The 13473-nt window shown below is 37.3% G+C and overlaps 1 protein-coding gene across 1 annotated transcript in view; it reads left to right on the forward strand.

Annotated features, from left to right (window-relative positions):
• Window positions 1–13473, forward strand: part of LOC144979766 (E3 ubiquitin-protein ligase LRSAM1-like) — a gene marked incomplete in the record, with an annotated part of 41346 nt that overhangs the window by 18841 nt on the left and 9032 nt on the right.

The following is a 13473-nucleotide window of genomic DNA, read 5'->3' on the forward strand; positions in this document are numbered from 1 at the left end:
GGCTGGAGGGAAACAATAAAATGTATAGTTAGGGTTTTGGGAGTTGATATTTTTTGTCATGTAAATGATCTGTCTATTATGCACTGTATTATTTTTGTTTTACATATAAAATATTTGTAAACATTTCAGTACGTTCCTCTTAGTGGGGACCTTTGCTTGTGTCAGGATGAGACATTTAGGTGATCTCAAACTAAGTACACTGACAGTGTGCTCTTGGAATCTACACCTGTTCTCCTCTATTTGACTAATTACCCTTTGTTTTCCTTCTAGAAATTATTACTATCCCATTTTCTTCCTTTTTACTATCACTGATATGGCCTAAATGTGTTTCAAGTCAAGCGCATAAAACCCTTAAAAACAAAAAACAAACATTATTATTATTATTATTAATTATTATTATCATCATCATCGTCATCATCAGCATCATCATCATCATCATTATTATTATTATATTATTATATTATTATTATTATTATTATTATTATTATTATTATTATTATTATTACTGTTATTATTATTATTATTACTGTTATTATTATTATTAATATTATTATTATTATTATTATTATTATTATTATTATTATTATTATTATTATTATTATTATTATTATTATATCATTTTGAATGTATTTTCCAGTCATAATTTTTATAATACAATAACCCCACATTGATATTTATGAATGTTTTTGTTTATCACTTGAATCGTTTTTTATATTATAGTCGTTGTTTAAGTTACAAATTAAATAAAACATTTTATCAGTTTTCGTAACAATGCCCGGTATTGTTATATTTTTGAAATCGTGTGTAAGTGAAGATACTTATTTTCTCACGTATTCACGTACTTTGTCCCAGATGCGACATGGGGCTACAACGATGTACTTCCGGCCCTCCGGTTCTGGGCCATTTTCATCAGTCCTGTTTGTAGGGTCTTTTGACCTCTTGTACTGGGCGGAGAGGTCACTGTTTACTGTGTCTTTTCTGGTCTTTTGTATTTTCTTTTCCATCTTGCTTTCTGTCTTGGAATGGCTGGGTGGGGTTCCTGGCCTCCCATAGCGGGCAGGGGGACTCTTACTGCGTCTTCTATCCCCTTATATCTTGTTTTCCAATTCGTTTTCTGTCTTTGTCTTGGAATGAAATTACTTGGTTTTGCCCTGGCCCTGGCCGTAGTGCTTGGCTAGGAGGGAATCAGTCAAATGCATAGTTATTTCCTTGTTAATCATCTCTCTGTTATCTATTGTTATATTTGTTATTTTGAATGCATAATGTAAACATTTGAGTGTATTCCTCTTAGTGGGACTTTGTGCTGGTGTCTAGGTGAGCTATTTAGGTGATCTCAAACTAAGTCTGGGTGGGGTTCCTACCTCCCATAGCGGGCAGGGAGGTACACACTGTGTCTTCTATCCCCTTATATCTGTTTTCCAACATGCTTTCTGTCTTTGTCTTGGAATGAGATTACTTGGTTTTGTCCTGGTCCTGGCCAGATGCCCTGTCTGAGAGGGAAACAGCCGAATGTATAGTTAGTTTTGGGAGATGATATATTTTTCATTGTAAATCATCTCTCTGTTATGCACTGTATTATGCTTTCTTTATATTATATATTATGATTTGTAAAACATTTGAGTGTGTTCCTCTTAGCGGGGACCTGTGCTTGTGTCTGGATGAGACTTTTAGTGATCTCAAACTCAGTACTTTGATAGAGTGCTTTTGGAATCTACACCTGTTTCTTATTTGAACCAATTCCCCTTTGTCTTCCCTTTTCTTGGATGCTTTATTGTAATTCTCGAACTTTTTACTATCCCATTTTCTTCCTTTTTACTGGCGCTGATATGACCTTAATGTGTTGCAAGCGCCGTAAAATCCTTAAAAACAAAAAACATCAAACTAAGTACATTGAGAGTGTGCTTTTGGAATCTACATCTGTTCCCTATTTGACCCATTCGCCTTTGTCTTACTTTTTCCTCAAGTCCTTTTAATTGTACATCTAGAATCTTTTCACTATCCACTATTTTTTTCCTTTTTACTGGCGCTGATATGACCCAAATGTGATGCAAGCGCCGTAAAACCCTTAAAAACAAAAAATCTTGGAATGAAATTTATTGTTTTTGCCGTGGCCCTAGCCAGAGAGTCCTTTGCTGAGAGGGAAACAGTCGAATGTACAGTTTTAGTTTTTGGCGATGATCTTTTTTCCCTTGTAAGTCTCTGTTGTGTATTGTTACATTTTTTTGTTTTGAATAACTTTTGCAAACATTTGAGTGTATTCCTCTTAGTGCTTGTGTCTGGATGAGACTTTTTACACGTAAAACAAATAGTCCTACGCTCTAATCTTTCTGACCCCCGACATTCCCCATATATTTTCCTCTGGTCTCCCAGCCTTTCTTCTGCCCTTCGGGTTCCAATATAGAGCCTGTCTGGGGTGCATTCTATAACTGCTTTCTGAGGGGGTGTCATCCAACATAATTTACTCTTTGACACCTCCTCTGTTGTTGAGCATTGGTTGTTTTTCCTCCACAGCTCACTGTTAGAGGGTTTATCAGTCCAATCCAATCCATACTTTACCTCCCATAGCGGGCAGGGGGGTACATACTGTGTCTTCTATCCCCTTATATCTGTTTTCCTACATGCTTTCTGTCTTTGTCTTGGAATGAGATTACTTGGTTTTGTCCTGGCCCTGGCCCGAGTCCTGGCTGGGAGGGAAACAGTCAAATGCATAGTTATTGTTTTGAGAGATGATATTTTTTTTCCTTGTAAATCATCTCTCTGTTATGTATTATTATATTTATTTTTAATGTATGATGTAAGCGTCTGAGGCGGGTGGTTGGATGGGAGCATCACCCTTGAATCATATACCTATGATGTTCGCATGGGTGTACGATCCGATAGTGATGTCGTTTCTTTTCTCTTTACTAGCCTATCCTGCTTCTTTGGTTTGTGATTGTATTTTTGACAGGGGATATTTTTTTTCCTGTAAATCCTCTGCCTGTTTGTTCTTGGTTATTTATAATTTAGCTTATGATATCTTTAGGTTATGATTTTGATTGACATTTGTACTATTTTTGTTAGATTGTTTGTTTTTTTTGTTTCAGCGGTCTCTCATATAACCTCAATTGTGTTGGAAGAGACCTAAAGCAACAAACAACAACAACAACAAATAAGCGTCTGAGTGTATTCCTCCTTGTTGGATTTTGTGCTTGTGTCCAGATGAGACATAGGTGATCTCAAGCTAAGTACATTGATGGTATGCTCTTGGAATCTACATCTGATCCCTATTTGTTCCCAATTCCCCTTTGTCTTACTCTCTCTTGGGTGCTTTAATTGTAATTCTAGAACTTTCAACTATCCCATTTTCTTCCTTTTTACTGGCGCTGATATAACCTAAATGTGTTGCAAGCGCCGTAAAACCCTTAAACACATAAACACAATCCATACTTTTGCAGCTTCAACATGAAGATAGACGCAACATTGGTGTGGTGTGGGATGGTGTTAGGTTATGGCCTGTATCAGTCATTATTACCTCCATACTTATGTGACAGAAATGTCAGGATCTGTTTAGTTATTGGGGAGAGAATTCCATAACTTTATTGTGCTTAGAAGCAAACGGGACTGAATGTGGGAGTCAGTCCATTTGATCTTCAGGATAGAAGACATTTTAAGAGAACCTTAAATTGTATTGGTAATAATTCTTGTCACCGTCCAGATTTCGGAGCCGTATGAAAGGACTGACGTAATGTGCGGCTTTGTGGTCTTGTTGTGTGACACTTGTCTCCGGATCGGAGGACCCTGAGTTCGAGTCCCGCTTTGAGCAGCGCATAGTTAAGTCCTATATTCTTTCGCCGTACTCATGTGTAAAATGAGTACTTGTCTGTCGAAAAAAAAATGCATGATCGCCTTACAGGCGTCATGTTTGTCCAACATGTTAAGTTTTACTATTGGCTTGTGACCCATTGTAAAGTGCTTTGAGCACGCTTAGTGGATATTGCGCTTTATAAATGTTATTTGGGTTTGTTTGGTTTTTTTTTTGTTTTTTTTTTCAATAGCACTTAGTATGAGCACTTAGCACACTATTAGGTTTGATCAAAAATAAATTGACATTATGAATGGATATTCCGATTCTCATCAAATTTTATACACTAACTTTTATTTTTCTACAGGATTATCAGCTAAAATGGTTCATTTCTTCCACTCTCCGAAACCTTGAAAAGTCCTTCAAAGTCGAATGTGTTGGGTTTGACCTTTAAAACCAATCTTCTGACGCTCTTAAAACTCCAATTTCATCTTTTAAATGCTTTCCTTTGAGATCTTTCTTCAATGTTGGGCGGGGTTCCTGACCTCCCATAGTGGGCAGGGGGGTACATACTGTGTCTTCTATCCCCTTATATCTGTTTTCCAACATGCTTTCTGTCTTTGTCTTGGAATGAGATCACTTGGTTTTGTCCTGGTCCTGGCCAGATCCCCTGGCTGAGAGGGAAACAGTCGAATGTATAGTTAGTTTTGGGAGATGAATTTTTTTCATTGTAAATCATCTCTCTGTTATGCACTGTATTATGGTTTCTTTATTTCATATATGATTTGTAAAACATTTGAGTGTGTTCCTCTTAGCGGGGACCTGTGCTTGTGTCTGGATTGGACTTTTAGTGATCTCAAACTAAGTACTTTGATAGAGTGCTTTTGGAATCTACACCTGTTTCTAATTTGAACCAATTCCCCTTTGTCTTCCCTTTTCTTGGATGCTTTATTGTAATTCTAGAACTTTTTACTATCCCATTTTTTCCTTTTTACTGGCGCTGATATGACCTTAATGTGTTGCAAGCGCCGTAAAACCCTTAAAATCAAAAATCAATTTCTTCAATGTAATAAAAAAATTATGCCTTTTCCGCCACGACATCATAAGATATCGTCGCCTAGGCATTCCACGAAGGAATATAGATAATTCATTAAACAAGATGTCTGATGGCAACAGGAATCACCCATGTTGTCCAAGTGAGCAAAGTGGGGGTTAATAATCTTGCTCAAGGAAAAAAACGAAAGTGCCTGAAGCGGGGCTCATGTAAGGAACATAAAAATGTTTGAATAGGCTAAATTGAGTGATTGGGAAGGATGAGGTAAGATTTAAATCCAGCAATCTACTGCTGCTTCTCTTGCATCGGCACTGCGGCACAATGAGATGGCGCTTTGTCCTGCAAATGCAAAACTCCATTTCGAAGCTTCCTTAGGTGTTTTTGTATCCGACTTAAGCTTCTATTCACGAGTTTTGGCGATGCTGTCGTTATTCATGGCAATCCATATGATGGGCAGCTCTATGATTTAGTTTACCTCGACAACAAGGTCTGTGAATCTTCAGAATGAGCAGTCAGTATAGATAGTATGCGCTTGGGTAAGAAGCTCACAACTTTGCCATCCAGAAATATAACGGACCAACACATAAAACTATGTGTAACCTTTAACTTTTATAGTCTGGTTAATACAGTTAAGTGAGAATTATTCATAAACGTGGATGGGAAAAAAAAGCAATAACAAAGTCCCGAGTGACGAGAGACGCATGCGCACAATCAACATGACGTTCTCTCTCTAATAACTTTTCCGCCGGTCACGTCACAGACCTAGGTGACGTCCAATTAAGGACGCTAATCTTATTCCCTATAGTGTGCATGAAACGGTGCCAAACAAAGCAATATAGAAAAATACAAGAGTGATTTTTTACCCTTTCATTTGGAATGTTTTTGTTTTTTTTTCTTGTAATTTTCTTTCTTGTTTTGTATGGCACCGTTTCATACACACATGTTCATATCTTTATCTTACACCAGTGCCTGCTCCCTAATTTCTCAATTTGATATTTTCAAAAAGAAAATCGGAGCTCCACTCAAATTATGTCTTCGTCCCCGTCCTTTCATGTTCAATGATGTGTGATGCAAGCCGGGGTACAGAGCGTAAAACGGGCACCCTTGTGAAGAATAAAGAATTGTCCCAACTATAGGGAACCTCAGTGGCGTCATGGTAGCAGTTCTGATCGTTAATCAAGAGGTCTGAGGTTCGATCCAGTCGAGGAAGACTGATGTTTTTTTTTTTTTGTTTTTGTTTTTTTAATTATTTGTGTTTTTTTTTTTTTGTTGTGTTTTTTTTTTTAATTTTTTTTGTTTTTTTTTTTTTTTTGGGGGGGGGGGGATGTTAGATTAACTGACCAATTGATAATGATGATAATTTTTGGTGTCGAATTGCCACAATTGTAACAAATTGAAATCGAAATGAATATGTTTATGTTGTGTATATCACACGTGAGAAAGAAAGAGAGGAAGAGAGAGAGAGAGAGAGAGAGAGAGAGAGAGAGAGAGAGAGAGAGAGAGAGAGAGAGAAAATAAGTAGGAGTGAATTATATCTTTTCAATGTTACAGTTATCATTTAACGTTATAACAAGTGTAACTAAATGACAAATTGCCATATTTATGGACAATAAAGATCTATTATTATTATTATTATTATTATTATTATTATTATTATTATTATTATTATTATTATTATTATTATTATTATTATTATTATTATTATTATTATTATTATATTTGTTTTCCAACTTGCTTTCTGACTTTGTCTTGGAATGAGATTACTTGGTTTTGTCCTGGTCGTGGCCAGATACCCTGGCTGAGAGGAAAACAGTCAAATGTATAGTTAGTTTTGGGAGATGATATTTTTTCCCCCTTGTAAATCGTCTCTCTGTTATGCACTGTATTGTTTTGTTTATGTATTATATATTATGATTTGTTTGAGTGCATCCCTCTTAGTTTGGACCTATGCTTGTGTCTGGATAAGACTTTTAGGTGATCTCAAACTAAGTACCTACTTTGATAGTGTACTCTTGGAATATGCAGGGGCGTGGCTCTATTGGTTCAAATGGTGCCTGGCACCACATCCATGTTTTAAAAATGGATAACAGCATTTTAAAAAATATATAAAACTGAGAAATGGTATATATCGCCTTTTATCAACAGTGCGAAATAGACTCCCTTTCTGTCACAACGCCTTCTATCCACGCTTTTCTCCCGATTCACACAGTCCGTTGATGACTGTCAGCGACTGTGTACCATGGCTGAGCGAGTGACTGGATTTCCCCACTCAAACGATTGCAAGGAGCGGATTTTTGCTGGCACCATTTAAGGCTATTACTATAGTGCTGCCACATTGAATACCTGAGAAAATGGCTCGAATTTTTACTATCTTCACATACGAGAAAAACCCCGCCTCAGGTGCCGAGAAATTTTTGCTCCAACTCTGTTGGACTGGGGAATAATAGCTAATGTTGGTCATTTACGTCATAGTCATAGTATGGTAACTTCGACCATCTTTATTATTATCGAAATCACGATTATATAAGAAGTTCATTTGTTTTCTCTCTCTCTCTCTCTCTCTCCTCTCTCTCTCTCTCTCTCTCTCTCTGTCGTGATTATTGTATATATTAATTTATTATTATATTATATTATTATTATTATTATTATTATTATTATTATTATTATTATTATTATTATTATTATTATTATTATTATTATTATTTTATTATTATTATCATCATCATCATCATCATCACATCATCATCATCATCATCATCATCATCATCATCATCATCATCATCATCACCATCATTATTATTATTATTATTGCTGCAAAAATTGATATGAAGGAATGTGAACGAGTTAAGTCAAACATTTCTTGATAGTGATGCTATATGCTAAATGCATGATCTTCGCGTGAATATGCGTGTTTGACTTTGTGTGTGTGTGTATGTGTGTGTGCGCGCGCGTTCATCTCTCTCTCTCTCTCTCACACACACACACACACACACACACACAGAGAGAGATAGGTAGATAGATAGATAGATAGATAGATAGATAGATAGAGAGAGAGAGAGAGAGAGAGAGAGAGAGAGAGAGATCTTGTATGGTGTCATGTTTGATTTCCGAAGTGGAATGGGGCTGTTTCATGACGTAACTACAGTACTCTTTTAATAAGCCATGGGCTGTTTACATTCTTACGCTTTGTAAGTTTTGAAATTACCCTTTGTTCGATTGACATTCAATGTCTGCATGTGTCCCTTTAGCCATTTCCCTCTGTGTCCAAACTCCAATCAATATATTCGTTCGTGATTTCTATAAACAAACTATTGAAAAGATTTGCAGGGATAGAAACATCACCATGCAAATTTACTTTACAAGTATGTAAGGTTTTTTTTTTTTCTTTCTTTTATATTTACAAATGTAGCATGTGTAAGACATTTTCGTCTGGCACCGCTTTATAATGTAAGCATGCCACGCCGCTGAATATACGTATGTTTCCTATTTGAACAAATTCCCCTTGGTCTTACCTCTTCTTAGTTGCTTTAATTGTAATTCTAGAACTTTTTACTATCCCATTTTCCTCATTTTTACTGGCGCTGATATGACCTTAAAATGTGTTGCAAGCGCCGTAAAACTCTTAAAAACATAAAACATAAACGTTTTTAAACTGGTCGAGATAACTATAGAATATTGTCGGGTTATCGGTTGCTCTGACATTTTCAGGGATTCCGTTCCATACACAAAGGGTACAGGGGAAGAACAACTTTGTGCGCATTGCGTTCTGGAATATGGCAGTGCATCTATACATTATCATTATCTTTTCTTCCGTAGTTTTTCAATTGGTTAATAGCAGAGTCTACTTATAGTACAAAGAAGTCAAAAACATTTTTTTTTAAATTGAGCTTTTATATAGCGCAATATCCACTAATTGTGCTCAAAGCGCTTTACAAGGGGTCCCTCGTCAACAGCAACATTTAACATGTAGGACGGGACCTGACGACTGTTAGGCGATAATACAATTTTTCGTACAAAGACAACGATGTTAACGGCCAGGTACTCATTTTACACCTGAGTACGGTGAGAGAATGTGAGTAAAGAGCCTTTTTCAAGGACTCAACTATGCGCCGAGCGCGAGGCTCGAACCCAGGACCTTCCGATCCGAAAGCGAGTGTCATACCACTAGACCACATAGCCGCACAAAAAAACTCGAGCTTTTATATAGCGCAATATCCACTAAACGTGCTCAAAGCGCTTTACAAGGGGTCCCTGACCAACAGCAACACGTAACATGTAGAACGAGACATGACGCCTGTAAGGCGATATTACAATTTTTCGGACAGAGACAACGCTGTTAACGGCCAGGTACTCATTTTACACCTGAGTACGGTGAGAGAATGTGAGTAAAGAGCCTTTTCCAGGGACTCAACTATGCGCCGAGCGAGGCTCGAACCCAGTACCTTCCGATCCGAAAGCGAGTGTCATACCACAAGACCACATAGCCGCTGGTTAAAGGATGGTGGTGGTGGTTTCCTTCCCGTCCTTGAACAACATACTGAGCTTTTGCGTCTTTCTCCGTTCAATAAGTGGGGTCCAGTTTAAATGCCCCATCGTGGCTTTTACAGCAGACAAACCGATAGGCCAGGACACACACAGTGTTAGCCTTGCGATAGGCCCTTCTTTGAGATTATTTCCATGACAACAATGAAAAAAAAAATGAAAAAAAGTACGCCCTTTCCAACGGCACCATTAGACCCCGTCACCCATGTTTTCCATTAGGGAATATTAGATAATCCATCAAACAGGATGTCCAAAGTGGGAGTTAATTATCTTGCCCAAGGAAAAAAAACGAAAGTGCCTGAAGAGGGGCTCGAACCATGGATCTTCCGGATCACAGCGTGATGACTTAACCACATCACCCCCCCCCCTCCCACACACACAAACACACACACACACACTCTCTCACACACACACACACACACAACACCAACAACGAGCCCATAATTATTTGGGTTACCAGACTTGTAAATAGGTACACGTCATCATGTTATACCATGAATTTAGTCTTTTACCATCTGGGAGAAGGTTTTGTCAGATTAAATGTAGAACTAACGAGTATAAATCAACGTTCAGCAATAAAAATGTTGAATATTTCATATGGTACAGCAAAACCAAGGATTGATGCGTTGACTGATTGACTGATTAATTTATTTAATGTTAGATTAATTTACCAATTGATAATGATGATAATATTTGGTGTCGAATTGCCACAATTGTAACAAATTGAAAACGAAATTAATTCATATATGTTTATGTTGTTTATATCGCACGCGTGAAAGAAAGAGGAAGAGAGAGAGAGAGAGAGAGAGAGAGAGAGAGAGAGAGTGTGTGTGTGTGTGTGTGTGAGAGCGAGAGAGAGTGTGTGTGTGTGTGAGAGAGAGAGAGTGTGTGTATGTGTGAGCGATAGAGAGAGAGAGAGAGAGAGAGAGAGAGAGAGAGAGAGAAGAGGGGAGAAGAGAGAGAGAGTGAAATATCTGTTCAGTGTAAAAGTTATCATATAATGTTATAACAAGTGTAACTAAATGACAAATTGCCATATTTATAGACAATAAAATCTTTATTATCATTATTATTATTATTATTATTATTATATATACAACACAAAATACCCCCCCCCCCCCCCCCCCCCCCCCTTTCCCCCATTTATGACCAAAAATAACGTAGCCGGATGTAACCTTTTAAATAAAAAAGGTGAAGGTTGCCGAGTTTCTGAGTTCTGAGCAAAACTCACCAATCAACGAAAAGGTTCTGTCTACACGGTCTACACATTTCACGGTAAGTCTGTATTATTTAATCGTTTCCCTAGCTATACCTATATACTATGTTACACCAATCTACGGCTAATTGTAAGATTTATTCTCAAAAAATCACAGAAGACAGATATGTCGAACCTGACACGGAAATATTAATATGATATGACCTGCTTCACGAGTCGTGATCATCTTAGTGTCTTAGTCTTAATCTTAGTCTTAGTCTTCGAGTCTTAGTAAGTTTAGTCTAAGTCAGTCTAAGTAGTGGATCAATGAGTCTGTGTGGTTACATTCAAATTTCAACTATTTTGCCTTTAAGGTGATGAATTCCTCCGAATTCACCAAAGATTATAAATAATAATTTAAATTAAAAACACCAGGGCAGGCGATGACTATGAAATCAATGTGATCCCGAGTCCAAATCTAAACTGATATAAATACAGTAACAAAACACCATGCCCATAAGACTGTTTTAAAAAGCCCCACCCCATTCCAAGGGACTGAGCTTGATCCCGAGTGAATTTATTTTTCTCATCCCACTCCCCTTATCAATCCAGCAGTGATTGGGTAGCTGAGTCTGTTAGATCTAGCGGAAAGTACTTTGACATAGACTAGAGTCCTATCTAAAGGGTAGCAATTGCTATGGCCCGTTTCGCGCTTTTTCAAACCAGGTTAAACTTCGGCTCCATTGAATGACTACTTTTTTATTCGATATTTTACTCAATCCCCAAACTATATAATTTTTAGCCCCACGGCTGATGTTGAGTTATGGAATTGTGTCTCTCTGAATAATTCTAATAACCTTGCAGATGAGTACTCCACATTTCACAGCAAATTTAATTCACTGTTGTTAACTAAATGTGATAACAACAGTTTTTATCCTCGAGTTTCAATTAATAATATTACCACCATTGCCCATTTTTTTTTCAGGCTTACAAGGGACTGACTACTTAAAATCAGGCCTACAATGGATGGGACGGATGTAAAATGGGTTAAGCCTCCTAGCTGTGGGAAAGTGGTACTAGTTGCTAAGGTAACCCCCCCCCCCCCCCCCCCCCCCCCCCCCCCGTTTTCATCTCACTTCTATGATTATTATTACTGTTATTACATATTATTTATTTTGATTTCTACATTATTTATATTAACTCCATGCAGGATTGATAATAAGATATAGAGGTTTTTAACATATGGCTATATTCATTACAATGAATTTTCTTGAACTAGAATATGAATAACTTAAAAAAAAAAAAAGAAATAAGAAACTTCTTTAATAGGTTCAAGTTCTACTATGGGAGACTCAGTACGAGTCCTTGGAAAAGCCTCTTTACTCACATTTGCTCAGTCAGTGTGTTCGGACATAAACGTTTAAATGGTTATGCGACTCATGCAGTCCCGTTAACTTAGTTGGTAGAGCACCCATTTCACAATCATAGAGACCGAGATATATCCTAGATGAAGTTAAGACCCCACCCCCTCTCCCTTTCTTTTTTTTTGTACACCCAGCAGTAATTTGGCAATAGAAAAGCGCCCTATTCGAAGGGTAACAAGTTATTATTTTCACACTATAGAAACTGGATGAAATCTGGCTCTATAGACCTAATGGTTCTGATGGACTACTTTCGGTGCTTGCGACACTATTAGGTCATTTTCAGCACAATTAAAAGCTGTTGCGAAATACGTAGTAAGAAAAATGGCTTGGATCAAATACGGAGCAGAAGTAGATCAAATTATTAATGTGCTTAGTTTTGAGATCGCCTAACAGTTCAATCCAGAGACGGAATACACTCAAATGTTATGTTTGATTTAAGGGTTTTACTGCATTTGCGACGCATTTTCAGCACCAGTAAAAAGGAATAAAATGGATTGTAAAAATTTCCAGATTTACAATTAAAAGCACACAAGAAAAGTAAGACAAAGAGGAACAAATGTAGATTCCAAGAGAATGCTATCAGTGTACTAAGTCTGATAACACCCAAAAGTCTCATCCTGACACAAGCACAGGTCCCCCCTAAGAGGAATACACTCAAACGTTCGCGTATTATTTTTTAATTATATTATATTAAGTTACGTTATGCCTTTTGCGCCGCGATATCATAAGATATCGTCGCCTAGGCATCCACGAAGGAATATAGATAACTCATCAAACAAGATGTCTGATGTCAACAGGAATCACCCATGTTGTCCAAGTGAGCAAATTGGGGTTAATAATCTTGCTCAAGGAAAAAAAAACGAAAGTGCCTGAAGCGGGGCTCGAACCTGGGTCATCCGGATCACAGTGCAATGCCTTAACCACTCGGCCACTTCGCCCCCCCATATTATATATACACACATATATATAATATAATAAAAAAATTTACGCGAACTGATTTACAAGACAAAGAATTTTTTTTTCCCAAAACCAACAATATTCATTTGACTGTTTCCCTCTCAGCCAATGACTCCGGCAGTCGAAAGGACAAAACCAAGTAATCTCATTCCAAGACAAGGACATAAAGAAACTTGGAAAACAATATAAGGGATAGAGGACATAGCATGACCTCTTGCCACCATGGGAAGTCAAAGACCCCACCCAGTCTATGTTTATAAAATGTTAATTATAAATTTACAAAATAAATTTACATCCATTTGTCACCCTCTCATCTAAGACAGGGATAAAAGCATGTAATCTTATTCCAAAACAAAGATAGAAAGCTACCTGAAAAAGGAATACAGACATAGGGGGGTGAAGAAAGCAATAATGACCTTGCCCACAATGGAAGGTCAATGACCCCACACCCAGGGTAGAAAAATGAGAACTCAGTCAAGCATTCACCATCAAATTGCAAAAGCAACGGATAAAACAAATT

This window comes from Berghia stephanieae, chromosome 9 (genome assembly GCF_034508935.2).
Source record: "Berghia stephanieae isolate SIO BIC M18660-M18661 chromosome 9, UCSD_Bste_1.3, whole genome shotgun sequence".
In the NCBI taxonomy this organism is placed as follows: Eukaryota; Metazoa; Mollusca; class Gastropoda; order Nudibranchia; family Aeolidiidae; genus Berghia; species Berghia stephanieae.